Source organism: Dipodomys merriami, unplaced genomic scaffold, assembly GCF_024711535.1.
Source record: "Dipodomys merriami isolate MVZ:Mamm:240054 unplaced genomic scaffold, mDipMer1.0.p SCAF_667, whole genome shotgun sequence".
Lineage (NCBI taxonomy): Eukaryota > Metazoa > Chordata > Mammalia > Rodentia > Heteromyidae > Dipodomys > Dipodomys merriami.
This window is the reverse complement of record NW_027206254.1, coordinates 31,360-48,142: the sequence shown is the minus strand read 5'-3', so window position 1 is coordinate 48,142 and position 16,783 is coordinate 31,360. Positions and strand designations below refer to the sequence as shown.

Here is a 16,783-nt window from a genome sequence, read left to right as displayed (position 1 = left end):
TAACCTTGGCTGTGGCGGCGTACCCTAATCTTGACGCTAGCACATGTGAAATAAATGAAGGCTGCCTTTTTAGGACCAGAAAAGCAAAAGTGTCATCTGCAATTACAGTCTGGAAGAAAAAAAAATCAAACCTCACTACTCCAACACACACACACACACACACACACACACACACACACACACACACACACACTTCATGGTTCTGGGTACAGTTCTCCAGGAATAATGTTAGGTTGGACTGAAGACACTTTTCTGAAAGTTACTTCCCTGGCATTGCATGTTCTGCCTCCAAACATTGCATTACTACTAGCCAAGAATGTATTTCTAACCGAGGGAACAAATTAAGCTGAAAAATCCCACTGCAATGTTTTTAGTTTAGGTTGTTGGGAGAACTAGAAGTGTTTACTCTGATTTATGAAATCTCTAGCCCTTTTTTATAAGGCTACTAAACTCGAAACAAGCTATCTGTGGAGCTTTAAGACTTTAGCTATCCATCCAGCATATTACCTTCTTTGTTTTTTGTCAACTTTTCCTGTCAGCACTCACTCAGATTATTGAATAGAAATGTCCCATAACTCTTTTATCTATCCTGTATTAAAGCCCTGATATGTACTGCTTTGTGTGTGGTCTCCACTAAATGAGAAACAAGATGACTATTTTACTTCTATGTTAAGAAATAAAATGGCAAGGAGCCTGTAATCCTACTTAGGAGGCTGAGATGTGAGGATCACAGTTCGAAGCCAGCCAGGGCAGAAAAGTCCCAGTGAGACTCATCTCCAATTAACCACTCAAAAACCGGAAATGGTTCTGTGGCTCAAGTGGTAGAGGGCTCTCCTTGAGCCTAAAAAGCTCAGGAACAGCACCCAGGCCAAATTCAAGCCTCAAAACAGCAAAAAAATAAAAAATAAAAAAAAGAGAGAGAGGGAGAGTTTCCCTAGCACTGGGGTTACAGATGTGTATTACCACTCCTGACTTTAAAAAAGAAGAAAAAGAACCTGAAATTGCTAAGTCTAGGCTAACAAAACAAAATATATACTAAAAGTAATAAAAGTTATATAATCCAGTAGTATTTTTTGGCACTTTTAGTACAGGAATGACTATAGATAACTATGGGCATTTGTGTATTGTACAAAAATAATCATTCTACCTGGCGTGGCGGCATGCATCTGTCAACCCAGTACTCAGGAGGCTGAGGCAGAAAGACGATGGGTTTGATGCATAGTGAGAGTGGGCTACATAGTGAGACCTTATGTAATAATAATGAAGAAAATGTCTCTCTTAATCCTCCAGACCATTTTGTTGGTGGTGTAGCTGATTAATGACTACTGTCATTGTTGAAATGCACTTATAAAAATGTTTTTTCTTTACTATCATAACATGAAGTCACTCAGCTTTGTCTTACTATTCTTGGTCAAGATTAATAATCTCTAAATGATTACAAATTCACATCTTCCCTGCATTTAAGGAGGGCTTCAATGTGTTTTACAAATACTAGCACTTTTATTCAGTTGTGTACTTAGTGTGGGAGTGTCAAAATAATCTTTGCTTAGCATCTTTTAAAACCATACAAGTATAGCAGGATTTATTACTTTACAGTACTTTAATACTTGTACAAACTATGGAGAAATTTTTAATAAAGCATATTATGTTTTATAAGCTAATGAGATTGAATGGGTAAAAGTTTTCAGAATGCATTATTAAACTTGTAAATCCTGACACATCTTGGTAATCTTCCTTACTAAAGATATGAATGTTTAATTTATCTTTGCTCTTTCTACTCTGTAGTCCAATGGGAATTTAGTAATGACATTTTGTTATGTCAAACTATGAACATAAGTTTGTATTGTACAGTCCTTATCCATTTTATACACTATGCAATAACGTGTTATATATGTGTTGATAAAACAATCCGAATATTTTTTAATGTTTTTCAAGAGTTCTTGAGTAGATAATAGAAACTATGTTAGACCATTGAAAACTGCAATGAAATGCAAATTGGCAGAAAGATGTTTCTTTGGACCATGCTGTGAAAGAAAATGCCCTTGGAATCTCAAAATGTTCCCTAAGGTGAAAGTCTTAAATTACCCCCAAATGGCAGTTTTGTACCTCTTGAGCCACTTGAACACTCACTATAGTTTTTCTGATATGACTGAAGGAGCACATACAAACTATAAAATGTCTTACCCAGAATTGGCAGAATAGAGACAACCCTAACTAAGGGCATGATTTAGACTTGTTTTGATGGTGGATTAGATTGGGCTTGGCATGGAAGAATATTATTCCTTTGAAAAATTTTAATAAGAAACACATTTCCAAGATAACATAAGAGAATGCGATCTTTTCAATGTATTTAATTTTTACCTGGCATGCCTCTTTCAAACTCTTGTTTAGGTGGTGTCAAAGCTCACTAAACTATAAAGAACTATGCTGGGGAAATCTAGATTCAAAAATCTATCTCCTCCCCTGCCCTCTCCCTCTACACTTAAATTTTATGTAGCCAGCAATCCATGAACTCAAGCACAACTCATTTCTTGGTATCCATAAAAATCCAAAGATGCTCAAGTCCCTTTCATAAAATAGTTTAGTATTTGCATACAACCTATGCGCAGCTTCCTATATGCTTTAAATCATCTTTAAATCATCTCTAAATTACCTCTAATATTACAGATATATCTCAGTAAAAAGGCCTAAACATATTCAATGCATATGCAGTATTTCCACATACATATTTGATTCTCAAATGAATCTGGAAATGAGGAACCCATGGTTGTGGTGGGCTTTCTGAACAATAAATGATGAAAAGGATCTGAATAGCCAGCCTTTATCATATTATCCTATTAAAAGGACAAGATATTTGGGCATAAAAATTAAATTCCTTCTACTATGTGTACAAAGTCATGAAGTCCTTTAAACACATTACACATAGAGCTGGCCTTTACCTTTTAGAAGACTAGATTTCAACTATTTCCATTCTACAGATTACCTGTACAAGACCTTCCTGTCAAGTAAAACTTTGCTAGCATTTCAGAGTTCACTTTAACCTGATTGCTACAGTATTGCAAATCAACCTGCTCATTTGGCTATGTTTAATATTTATTCTACCACAAAGTGGGAAATTTATTAAAATGCAACTTTGAGAGCTGCAAAGTAAGTCAATATTTAAAACTAAATAATTCTCTAATAGTAATGCCCTCAAAGACTAAGAAGGAAATACCCACACCCAGAATGACTGAGTGGCAAAGCTAAGGGTAAAGAAAATATACACCATTCCATTTCAACATCTACTCTGTCTTTTTATTTTTAACTCAAATATTATCTGAGAAAAGTCAAGATGCTTATGAAAAAACATTTTTGCATACAAATAGGCATGGTTAAAAATACAATATTTTAAAATATTTCCTAAAGCAGAAGCAGTCTTTCTCTATTGTAAAAGTCACACAAAAAAATACCTATTTTGGAGCTTCTATTCAAATCTCAGTGAGTGTAGTTTAGCATATAACATTAATCTGTGCAACATTTGTTAAAATTTTAATGCATTTCAGTTAAATGGGACATTTTCTTTTCTCAGTATTGGTAGACTTTTTGGGGGGGATGGGGAGGTGATACTAGGTTTTGAATTCAGGGCCTTGAGCTTGCGAGGTTGTCACTCTGTTCCTTTAGCTATACCTCTAGCCCTGGTTTTTGTTTTTATTACTTTTTTTTCTGAGATACTATCTCACAGATTTTTCAGCTCAAGCCATCCTTGTACCATGATCCTGATGCTCACAGCTTCAGGATAACTACAATTACAAGTATGAGCCACTGCTGCCCAGCTCAAATAGAAAATTTTTTATCTCCAAAGGAGATCATATTTATTAAAATAAAAAAGTACAGAAATTCTAATGTATTATATTAGCTTATTTAATTTTACCCTTGGAGGGAGCAGGCATTATAATTACCATTTTGAGAGTAAGTAATCACAGAGAGCTTAAATAACTTGTTCATGGTTTACACCCTAATCTGGGCACTCAGTTCCTCTTAATTTCAGATTCTATGCCTTTGCGTTGAAGTATTTTTCCAAAAAGTCTGAACTCTTAAGCACAAGTTTTCTTCCAAAAATTATTGAAATTGATGTTCTTTTAATGTTTTTTGAATACACAGGAAAGTCATGCCATACATACACTAATGAAATAACATTCCTACTATACAAAGAGGATTAAAAAAAAAAAAAGCTCTTACCCTGTGTGAAACAATGTAAACGTCCTTGTCTTCAGAATCAGGATTTCTGCTACAGAACTATTAAGTGGCAATCAAATAGTTTCCCAGGTATTTCCACTGATGGCTAATGCTGAATGCTCACTATATTCTATACATTGTTGTAAGTTCTGTGTTTTTGTCTTACTTCATACTCAGAACTGATTAATCAAGAGCTGGAATGGCCCTATTTTTACTAGATGGGAAGTAAAGTGTAGAGAGGTTGCAGTCTCAGCATGGCTAGTGCTGGGACTAAGATGAAAATACTGGCACTCTATCCATTCTTCATTCAACACCAGCATACTAACTGCTGATTCCAGATCCCAATTGAATTTCTACAGAAGATTCAGGTTTTAATTTTTCTGATTACCTATCTCCAAAGCTTCTATAATAATCATTTTCATCTTATGCAGAGACATCCTAGGAAAGAATGTACACTTCAGGGACCATGTAGGGGCTACACAGGAAATGGACGTAAATGAACAAAAAAAGTAATTTGATTAAGTTGGATGATACTTCACTGATCCAAATAGATGCTAAATGTTTGGGGAAAAGGCATTAATCACACCTAAATGAGATGTGTTTTGTGTATAGCACAAGATAAATGTTTTCCTACTTGAGCAATTGACATTTATTGAAGATGAGAACCTATAAAATAGAGAAAACACCTAAACTTTCCAACATTCTTTCTAAGGGTCCATTCTCAATTGTACATCTTTTTTAACACACACACAAAAAAAATGAATACATTTGTCAGATTTATTTGTATCAGGATTTTCAGACCTCTGCCAGTGACCTGTGAATAAAAGCCAGTGAAACAATACAAATAAGCCAAAGCAATCATTATTCCTTTGTATTCAAGATTAGGTCACAAACAAAGCTCAAAGAAAAAGGAGTATCTGATGAGGTATTCTTTAATGTAGAATTTTCCTTGGTCATTTCTTTTTTCTGATTTTAAAAAGAAGTTTTAAACTATCTTTAAGTAATTGTAAAAAGTGTTTCCATTCACCATGTCAGTTTATGATTACAATATATCTTGATCAATGTAGTCATTTATTATCGCCTCTAATATATATTTCTGGAGAAGCAAATTGATTAAACAAGTATTTAGTAATATCCAAATTGACATTTCCAGTTAATTCTATTATAAAATAAAAACAGAAAATCTGTAATCTTTGTGATATTTCCCTCTTATATAATTAATGTATGCTAATTATACATTATAATATATAATATCTGTGTATATGTGTATACACACACACACACACACACACACACACACACACACACACACACACATCTCCCAGGAAACTAGAAATAAAGAGAACTTTAAACTCGATAAGGAAAAAAGTATGTAATCTTTGGAGCCAGATCTTTGGATTTTAATATCCTTAATAAAAGAAGAAAAAAATCTTGAGTACAAGCTAGCTAAAGTCAAAAACACATAATAAACTTCTGTTAATATGATCACAAAAATTTGAAAGTAATAGTACCATTTGCACATGAAAGGTACTTGCAAAATCTTTCTATAGGAACCACAAATGAAATGATGAAAGAGGAAATTCTAGAGTTTTAGAGAATATTTTAAGGTTCAATGTAGGGGAAAGCTCAACAATTGATTTATTGTTTGCAATATATATATGTACATATCTCCACACATTTGTCAAACTCAAAAAACAAAAGTTAAATGTATAACTGACCTAGACTATCCACTAAGTTAATTGTGAATGTGCCAACAAAGTTTTCCATCAAAAATTGGAAGAGAACATCCAAGTACTTTCATACCCATTTATTTATAGTCAAGTCTCAGACCATATGATAATGCCAATGGTTGATGTTTTGAAAGAATACCTTGATTCTATAATGTCATACAAAAATGGTTGTTAAATTACAGCTAGCTTACTGTATATTTTGAACAAAATGGGAGTCATCTCTCTTACCCTCATATAGATCCTAAATTGTTTAATAAGTAGAAACAAGAATTTTGAAATGCTTACAGTGAAAAGCATCTTGAGAAAGCTCGGTTTATTTTTCTAAGAGTCTTGCAGAAACAACAAATACAAAGAATTTCTTAAATCCTACATTTAGAGTGATGAAAACAATCTATCACATGAACTTTATTACTGGACTTTTCACATATTTCTGAAGAACATTAAGTTTGGAAATCACAACATTGGCAAACAAACTCATCATTAAATTATGGTCAGGACATACAATGGTATTAAATTTCTTCTGTGTTCTTTACTTGATCTTAGTAAAATTCTTCTGGCCCAACCTAAGCCTATAACAGCTTGTTGATACTCTTTTTCATGGAACATCATACCAAAGCATTTTTTTTTAAAGAAATGAAGTTTAGTGAAAATTGCAACAAAATAGGAGATGAATTTGTATCTCCTTTTCTGGTAGCTTTGCACTGACTTGTGGAAAGTAGTTAGGTTAAAGACAGATTAGAACTAGAATCCTTAGCTTTTGTGGATTCTGGAAATGCATTCCTTACATCCTGGCCTAAGAATGAGTGAAATTTCTATGCATCTTGCAGTCAGATAAGCTTCAGAATGATTTTCTAAGAAATTTACTTGGCACTTTGGAATCATATGAAGATGGTAAGGAATTATTTCAGAAGCAATAATCCATTGGTAAGTATATCTAAAACATTTATTGTTGATCAAAACTTCCATTTTAGAGAATCAGTATCAAACAAAATATGGTATTTTGCATTGCCCCATACATGCAATTTCTCACACTTATGATTGTACTATTAAAAGCCACTTTTTGTTATACAGCTAAGATTAAAACTACCTCAATGATTATATCTTTCAAAATTAAGTACATAATATTTGCTACAATATACAAATGTTCTTTTACTTTTTGTTTGTTTATTTTTATTATTGTCTTTAAGTAGTTGTACAAGGGAGTTTCAACCCATTATCAGTTTAATGAGTGTAATTTGCATATGTAAAAATATAAAGGGTTGTGATAATTCCATACATGTACAAAATAAACTTTAAACATATTCACCCTTCCATTATATTCCCATTCCTCCCCTTTCTCTTCTTCTAGTTTTCAGAATGGTTCGTTATGCTATTTGTGTGTGTGTGTGTGAGAGAGAGAGAGACAGAGAGAGAAAGTGTGAGAGAGATACAATATATAATGTGTTCTTTTTAAATAAATTCTTTACTGATAATGATTCTGTAGCTGAAATAAATGTCCAATGAATAAATATTGCTTGACTGGAAGGACTTCCTTATGTTGCCCCTTTCTTTGGAAGAATAGGAAGATTTGGGGCCCGTGGCCTCCTTCATCTGTAGAATCTTCAGAGGAGACACATCATCATTTCTACCTAGCTCAATATTAATTAAAACTCCCCAGAGATAATAGCCTTTGGCAGTGTTTTCAATGACTGTTTTCTAACAAGATGTTAATTTAGCATTCACCTTATTTCTAGCTATACAGATGAGTAGTTCACTTAAGTTTCAGGCCCTAACATATTTTCAAATGGTTTTGACCTACAAGTTAAACCCTTTGAAAGACAAATAGGTTTTATAGATTCCAGATTCCATCTCTCCTTCTCTTCCCATTCACTGTTCTATCTGACTCCTCTTCCCACTCCCATTTTCCTCACTCTCTCAGAAACAGAAATTATAACCATCTTCACTTAGATGAAAACCCCAAATGGTAATGTTTTCTAGTATGTTCATCCTAAGTACGTAATGATTCCTATCTCATGTACTACCTGGTACTGCTGTAAAAATAGAGGATTAAAAGCAAAAAAGACAGTTATTAGTTGCTAAAAACCTGTAAAATATACACATTAATAACAACAACAGATCTTATCTGAGTCCTACTACACATAATTTTTACTTCATTAGGATAAAAATTTTCTTCCATACAAAGTAAATAGAATTAAACAAACATAATATCTTGTGGGTTGCTACATTGGGGTGGCCTAGAAGATAAGCAGTGTATAATTTATTCTTCTTAGAAAATTTAAGAGTAGGGAAAATAAGATTGATCCAACTTTGGTGTCATTAATTGCGTACCTTCTGGGACTTCTAAGGAGACATAATTGTTCAATTGGTTTGTTTGATTTTTTAATGTGTTAAAGAATACAAAATAAGAGACAATGTTTCCCATCTACCTCAAAGGTGAATCTACAGTCTTACTGTAAACAGAGGACAAATGGAAAGCAGGCAAACAATTTGGTGCAAGTTTCACCAGACCAATTTCAACTGAAGGTAATCAGAGACTTCCAAATGATTGCAGATCCATGAAATCCATCAATTACAAGCAGGCATAATTCAAGTCTGTGGAAATCAGAAAAGAATCATTGTCATGTGAAATGATGGCAGGAGTACAATGTACAAACCTTGCTAAGGTATCACTGAAGCATAAATCTACTGGGGAATGAACATATGGTCAGAACCTGGTGCAGATGTAAAACCTGCAATTATGACTTCTTAGTAAAACAAGTGATTCTGAATATGTGTATGAATTTGATTAAGCTGTCTCAATTTGTTGAGTTTTTTTCTTGTCTGTTTGCTTGTTTATTAGTAGGTTGGTTGGATGGATGGTAGTCATTTGGGAGGAGGAGAAAAGCCCTCCAAAAGAAAGATGATGTCTAAAATTTAAGAATATTACTAGTAATACCGGGAAAAACCCCACAAAACTTAACAGAAAGCTGGGACAATAGCAACACACTAGGACTAGTTAAGGCTACTCATTCCTTAATAAACATCATGATAGCAAACAACCATGTGAAGAATAAAACCATATCCTTAGTATGTTCAACATTCACTAATTTTATTCTATGACAGGCTATTAATAGTGACAGAATTTCCATTAAAAGAAAGTTCTGTAAATATACACTCAGGCACCGTTCTTCACAAGGAACATAAGGACCATTTAGAAGTTTAAACTTGCTTCTGCATGGGAAACAACCTGTGACATTGACATGGCCATAGTACTTTTAGGACCAGAACAGAGCTTGTAAATTGAATTGCATTTTGATCAACAATTTGGGTGTAGCCTCTACTTCATTATCTGCATGTGAATTTCCCATGGGCAGTTTGTATTCAAAGACCACCTTGGAACCAATCAGGTCCATCATCCCCATACCACAATATATACACAAGGGATATGAAATCATTCAAAATTTAGAGCCAACGAAAAGAATTTAGGCAGGCAAATCCACTGAGTGGGAAGAAATCCATTAAGTTTAATTCAAAGCCTATTATAGTTTATCCACTATTTTGGAAGAAATCCATGAATGCTTTCTTCTAATAGCAAAGTTAACGAAGAATCGATTGCTGTTGTTTTAATGAGATCTCTACCCATAAAGTTTGACTGAAGACTCACTTTAATGTGAAACTCAAAACTCAAGCTTGTGCCTTCACACCTCATAATAGATGAATATAGAATGATTATAGTCATACATTTCAGGAGACTGGATTGCCCTTATACAACCAGCAGACATCTGGAAAAATCAAGTCACCAAAGAATAAATACTAAAGGTAAGACAATGGGGTCAGTTGTGGAACAAGTACTTAATTAGGGAATCTGAAATACTGTCCAGAAGTCTTCAAAGACCGCATCCAAGAATCTTGTTTAATATTAACATAGAACTCTCCAGAACCTGAAGTTGTTTGGACATTGGCCAGAGAGGTCTCTGGAGGGGTAAATGGTTTTACCACTTGACAAAAAAGCAAAACAGAACAAAACAAAACAAAACAAAAACCCACAACCTTTGTATTTAAAGGAGAACCTTATATTTGACTTGATCTCCTAATTTTTATTTACTTGAGGAGCACAGCATACCTTCAAACAATAAGAAAGCCTTTAGCATATAACATACACTACTGAACATGGCTTTACATGGCTTTCATCTGAGGTCTAAACTGATTTCCTAATAATCATGATCTACCAAGTAAGTGGTTTGAATGTCAGAACTACATGATCTGCTAATGTTTAATTTAGACATTGTACATCTAAATTCACATGTAAAATTAGCCCCTATTTTTCTTTCTATAAATTGCCTATCTGAATTAGTTTTTAAATAGCTTTGGAGTTATGTTTTTATTATTATCAATTTAATTTCCACTAACTTCTATCATTTGTTATTTTTCACTTGATTTGTTTTCTACTAGGTTTTTGAACTCCTAATTCAGCTCATTATTTTCCATTTGTCTTATATTTAAATTTATGTATATTTATGCATTTCATTCTAGTTAGCAATAATTACCATTATCTTTCTGATTACCCACAAATTTTTGATATACTGTGCAGATGAAAAATGCTGTATGGATGAAATACATAGTCTATCACTTCTCTTGTGCTTTCCACTTGAATCCATAAATTCTAGACAGTGGTTTTGTTTATATTGTTGTCATTTGGTGACCCTTGAAATGTGTTTCACAGCGAAAAAAAATAAAGTACAAAAAACCTGACTGTCTTCCTTGAAATTGTATAGATACTTCATGGCATGAAAATAAAGTCTCCTAATTACCATTCCATTCTGACTTTCCAGCTTCTTAATTTACATTCTTCCCCAATCAGGAAGCTTTTTGGAATTAAACCAACATTGTCATTGACTCTCAGTTCACTGAGAATCCCACATTTTTATTGCCTCTACCTGTTACAATTCTTTATATTTGCCTAAGCCTTTATTATGCCTAACTTTATCATGCAATCAGGATTTATTCATTTGTAAACATAGCACTTGGCATAGTACTTAGCACATATTAGGGCCTAAATAAAATAAGTTATTGAAGGCATTTTTGTTTAATGAATGTTTAAAGAGTATCTACCTATGAGCCTTATTAAACATCAAATGACAAATCCTGGAATAGAGGGAATCTATTTGGTTTATCACAGCACAAATCCAATAGAATAATGATAAAGATGAAATGCACATGAGCAGGAAACTGGAACCACTATTGAACTATAATTCCATGCTCAAAAAAAAGACATATAAAAGATGGAATGAATTTGAACAAAGTACATAATATGCATCTTTGCAAATATTGTAATAAACGTTTGTACAATTGATTTATGCAAATCAAAAGGATTTTTTAGGCAAATCAAAGTTTATGCTTTGTCATTCTAGCTAGTTGAGATGACTGAAACTAGGAGGATCACATTTCAAAGCCAGCTGGGACAAAAAGCTCACAAGACACCATCTCAACCAGTTTTTTAAAAAGTAGGCACAGTGGCAGGCATCTGTCATCCCAGCTATGCAGAAAATATAAATAGGGTCATGGACCATCATGGAGAAAAGCAATACCCTGTTTATAAAAATAATGAAAGCAAAATAGAGCAGAGGGCATGGCTTGAGTTATAGAGTACCTGCCTAGCAAGTGCTTTAGGCTCTAAGTTCAAACTCCATCCCAAAGCAAAAAAGGCAAATAGAAATATATTAAATATAAAAATTAACTATAAATGGCAACAAATAACCAGTTTCATACACACTGTTATAAGAAGTATGTTTTATTGGTCCCATTGTATAAGAAAGGAAACAGAATCCCAGACAGTTTGGGTGGCTTGCCTAAGTGACCCAAAGTGACAACTTCTGGAATGAAATGAAGCTTCTGTCTGACTTCGCAGCCCACCACCTTTGAAATAAGCCACAATCTTCTCTCAAGGCTTGTATTTTAGCTCTTTCATTCTAACTCTAGCCCAGGTCTGTTCCCACCCACCCTACCCTAGCTGTATTGGGATGTGGTAGATAACATATTAAGCAAAGGGAGGGGCTGGTGGTATCAAGATCAACGTCTTATAAACTCAAGATAGTTTGCTGGAGGTTAACTGCTGCCTCATTTTTCCCCTTGAGAATAATGTTTGTTTGCCATGGCCAGGCGGCACGGACAATTGTCTAAACAATGGGTATTCCAACATTGTCCAGCTGCTTGCTGTTTTTCTAAGTTCTCACTAAAGCATAACAAAGGGATCCAATGTTGGAAACTGCACTGCCATGTTATAAATACTGCACTTACTGTATGAGTGTCTTTGTACATGTTTTCTGTAGGCATAATTTAAAAGTGTAGAGATTTCTCTTTTATTCTTTAAGATGTTCATTTACCATAGAATTTTATACTGCACAACAACAAATGATCTCTTAATATTTAAATATTATACACTATACCATTGTTAACAACTATCTTTTCATTATTTTACAAAGGTGTCATTGTAGCTTCATTGATTTTATACTAGTTCCTAATTTATCTTTGAAGTATTCTCCCTCATAACTTTTAGGGTTTGCAAATTGGTGATTAAAGATTAGGATAACATTCTTCTATCTTCAATTTAGTATTTTGATGTTCATTCTTCCCTCTCAAACTGTTTTTTTTCTCTTTGAGCACTATAATTATTTTTTACAAAAAAATATGCAATAGATACAAAGCATATTTTCTGTTTGTTTTTGTGCCAGTACTGGGGCTTGAACTCAGGGCCTAGGAATTGTCTCTGAGCTTTTTTGCTTACAGCTAGCACTAGAGCCATAGTTCCACTTCTGGCTTTTTGGTGGTTAACTAGAAATGAGTCTCACAGATTTGTATGCCTAGAGTGCCTTTGAACTGCAATCTTCAGATTTTAGCCTCCTGAGTAGCTAGGATTATAGGCATGAGTAATAGCACTCTGCTACAAAGAATGTTTTTATAACAAATAAATGATCATGATATAAAGCTAAATTTTGCACATTCAAAATTGCATAGTACTCATTAGTGGGCATTGTTGAAATTCCTTTCAATAACTTAAAGATAATAAAATGTAAAATTAAATTAATTTTATTTATTTATTTATTCTTTTGCTGGTCATGGGGATTGAACTCTGGGCCTGGGCTCTGCCCTTCAGCTCTTCAGCTCAAGGCTAGCACTCTACCACTTAAGCCACAGTGCCACTTCTGGCTTTTTCTGCTTATGTGGTACTAAGGAATCAAACTCAGGGCCTCATTCATGTGAGACAAGCACTCTACCACTGAGCCACCTTCCCAGCCCTTAAAATGTTTTAATTGCACAGACAGTGGGACCCCAACTCAATGAACACATTTATATTTTTAAGAGGTTTCTACTTAACAAAAATATTGACAGACATCACTTGGTGGTGAGATTATGATTGATTTTTTAAATACATTTCTATGTATTTCTCATGTGTTCTATAATGAATACTTACTATCTTTTTGCCAGACTTAGGTTAGAGCCAAAAGCCACATAAGAAACCAAAGGAAAAATTTGGCTGAATAGCTCTTGCTACTGCTAAATGCCATCTTTTCCATAGGCTTCTGTTGTCAGCCCTGTCTTGAGAGAATTGGTGGTTGCCAGCTGGTAGGTATGCATAGAGGGCCTAGGGCATGGGAGTGTATAGTGGGGAGGAGGAATTTAAGGAAGAGCCGGACAGTCTCATTTCTCTGGGAGAGACCAGAGTGCTCAGAATCTGTGGTTAAAAGCAAAGCTCTCATTATGGTTAGACTGGAAATAAGGTCTGGGTCCAGCAGGACACTGAATATCAGTATCTGTGTTCTCCATTTCACTCACCAGCTTGAGGATCCATTCCCTGAGCAAAGATATTTGAACAAGTCCAAGTGTTAATTCAGACTAATAGTACACCTAATAATAATGTTCTCCCACTATCTTGTGAAAATGTGAGGATTTAGGTATAAATGTCTCCAATTATTTTGTGGTTTTTTTCCCCTGGAAAAAGAACTTATGGAAAGTCAGCATTGACTTTTTAGAAAGATATGTGAAAGTGTGTGTGTGTGTGTGTGTGTGTGTGTGTGTGTGTGTGTGTGTGTGTGTGTGTGTGTGTATGTGTGTGTGTGTGTGTGTGTGTGTGTTACCATTGTTTTTTCCTTTAATTCTGGTGACCATTATTATTCTTTCTGGGAAATGAGACAGAATAACTGAACTGTCACCTTGAAAGGTTTACTTAATGACCACTTCATGTAAACACAGGCAGTCTTAGCTGAGATGCATGACTGATACCACTGAGCAGGCCTGCAAGACTGAATCATTCATCAAATATTAACGACATATGTTTCAATAGAACTGGAGCCCAGGCAATTGTAAGAAAAGTAAAGGGCCCCTAGGTTTCCTCATTGAGGGGTCATCTACCCATTTGGGAGTTCTGACACAATAACCTAACTGATTTTCCTCTAAGCCACATTTCCTCACACAGAGCAAAATTTGATGGTATTGTACATGACAAATACAATGAAAAGGCATTTTTGAGATGCTATTTTATAAAAGCTAATAGCTACAGCTCATTTCTTATCCATCAAATTATATTTTTCTAAACTCAATCACAGTTCCTCATGGATTTTTGGATTAATACACTGAGCAGTTAACTATAGTTGAGATGGTACAGTTCCAAAGAGAAATCACTCTCTCACAATACTCTCATCATATCTAAACTGGCCACCAGTTTCTATTGGTACAACTTAGGACTCCACACACTAATTGACTATATGTAAAATTATTGTAAAATATTTTTATATATAAGAACACAGAGGGGAGATGGGAAGGGATGGGAAAAGGAAACAAAGGAGGAGGCAACAATGCTTAATAAGAAATGTACTCATTATCTTGCCCATGTAATTGTAACCCCTCTGTACAGTATTTTCACAATAAAAAAGAAAAGAAAAGAAAAAATCCAAAACAAAACAAAACACAGAGATGATAGGCTAATAGTAAGATACTAGTTTAGTTAAGAACTATGATAAGCACTGTGGGGCCTCTTGGATTGTATTCATTACATATCATTATTGCACATTACTAACAACTCTGCCATTTGTGTGTGTGATCTGAGGAGGGGACATGAGACCACCAATGTCCATCGACCACTAATGTGGGACTTAGTGAAGACCAGCACCCCAAGCAGGACCAGACTGAATTCTAATGCAACATCCCCAGGGGGGTCACTCATCTATCAACCCTAAACTATTATAACAACTAGTTGCACACATTAAGAAGGGTAAAAAGCTGATCTCTTAGTCATAATGTGGGTAGCTTAGGATGCTTAGCAGTTTATATAGAACACAGAACAATTCTGTTCCGCATTATAATTTGGGAAAAACCCAGACCCTTTGTCTTAAAAAAAAAAAAACACACATTGAGACATTTGATTAAATCTTGTTTACTGCTAAAGTATGTGAAGAGCCTGGTATGTGAGGGTAAGCTTTAGCAATGACATCACTTGGGATTCCTGGACACACCAGATATTGGCAGCAAGCCATTCTCTATGGAGATGTTTGTTTGGTATTTGAAATATGCCAAACTTTGGCATCTTTGACAAAGGAGAAGAATAACAATTTCTTGTTAGATATAAATGATGTTCTTTTATGACCAAAAATAGTCAATAAGAAACTCAGTTTAAAAGCAGACTTTTCCCAATATGAATCAGAATTCAATTATTTTCACATATTAGCCTTGAGATTGCTTCTCTCATTTTTGGATAGTTTTGTATCTCATTTCTAGTACAGCTGTCTGTTGCCTTGAAGACTTTCACACAGAATTTAATCCTTGGCAATGAAAAGAAAGAATCCCAAGGGCTCAAATCAGTGGGGGAAGGAAGGGACTAGTCAAGTCCAAGGATTTTAATTTGAATTGAAAATCCTTTAGTCATGCCAAAGATGTGAAATTATCAAAGAAACAAAGATCGTACATTGTAAAATCAGAGGAAAACTTCTGCTTTGAAGAAAACACATTTATTTTCAATATCGAAAGTTGGATGTCAATTCTACAATAGGTTATTCTTCAAAAAAGACAATTGCTCTTATCTTTTAGAAATCCTTTGCTACTTTCTTGTAGGGATTGTTTTTCCTCCTAGAAATGTTTTGAAGTGATTAAAAACTAATTAGCACTTTTAAAAATTCAGCTTATAACCTATTAAAGTTTATAGTTATATGGAGGGAGGGGATTTCATTGTTACATTTTCACACATGTTTATAATATATCCCAATCAATCAAATTCCTTCTATTAGTCTAATATGCATTTTGATATAGGCTTAAAGCAGGACTGTTTGTTCTTAGTATTTGCTTTAGAAGCTGAAAATATATTCCTCAATGGTTCTCATTCTAGGCCTTAATTGTTGATTATTCTTCCTTGACTATCAATTAGTTAGTTGATTGCAAGCAACAGTTGCTGTACCTGATAAACTTAAGCAAGAAGGTGGATAGAAAACTGGGCAGATACAAAAAACATACAAGAGATGACAAGAAGAAAAAAAAAAAACTAGGAGATACTATCCCCATGGCCTTTCCATTTCTCTCTTTCTTCTCCTTGATATATATAGTCTCCTTTTCTTATTTTCGTTTCTTGCCCTTTAAAATTTATCTGTTGCTTAATTTTATTTTATTTTTTGTGCTATTCCTGGGGCTTGAACTCAGGGCGTGGGGATGGTCCCTGAGCTTTTGTGCTCAAGGGTGGCACTCTACCACATTGAGCCATAGTTCTACTTCTGCCTTATACTTTTTTTAGAAATCTAACTGTTAAAAGTATAGTCCCCTTTGTAGACAAATGCCTACATGATTTCATTTCTGAAGAGATATTTCCAGAATTTTAT

At 34.3% G+C, this 16,783-nt stretch overlaps 1 long non-coding RNA gene across 3 annotated transcripts in view; it reads left to right on the top strand.

Annotated features, from left to right (window-relative positions):
- Nucleotides 1-8,668, top strand: part of LOC138815762 (uncharacterized) — a 59,972-nt gene extending 51,304 nt beyond the window's left edge. For all 3 annotated transcript variants that reach the window (XR_011368461.1, XR_011368460.1, XR_011368459.1), the window contains exon 4: nucleotides 8,379-8,668. This is a non-coding gene — a long non-coding RNA (uncharacterized lncRNA). The remainder of the gene's footprint in view (nucleotides 1-8,378) is intronic.
- Nucleotides 8,669-16,783: the final 8,115 nt, after the last annotated feature.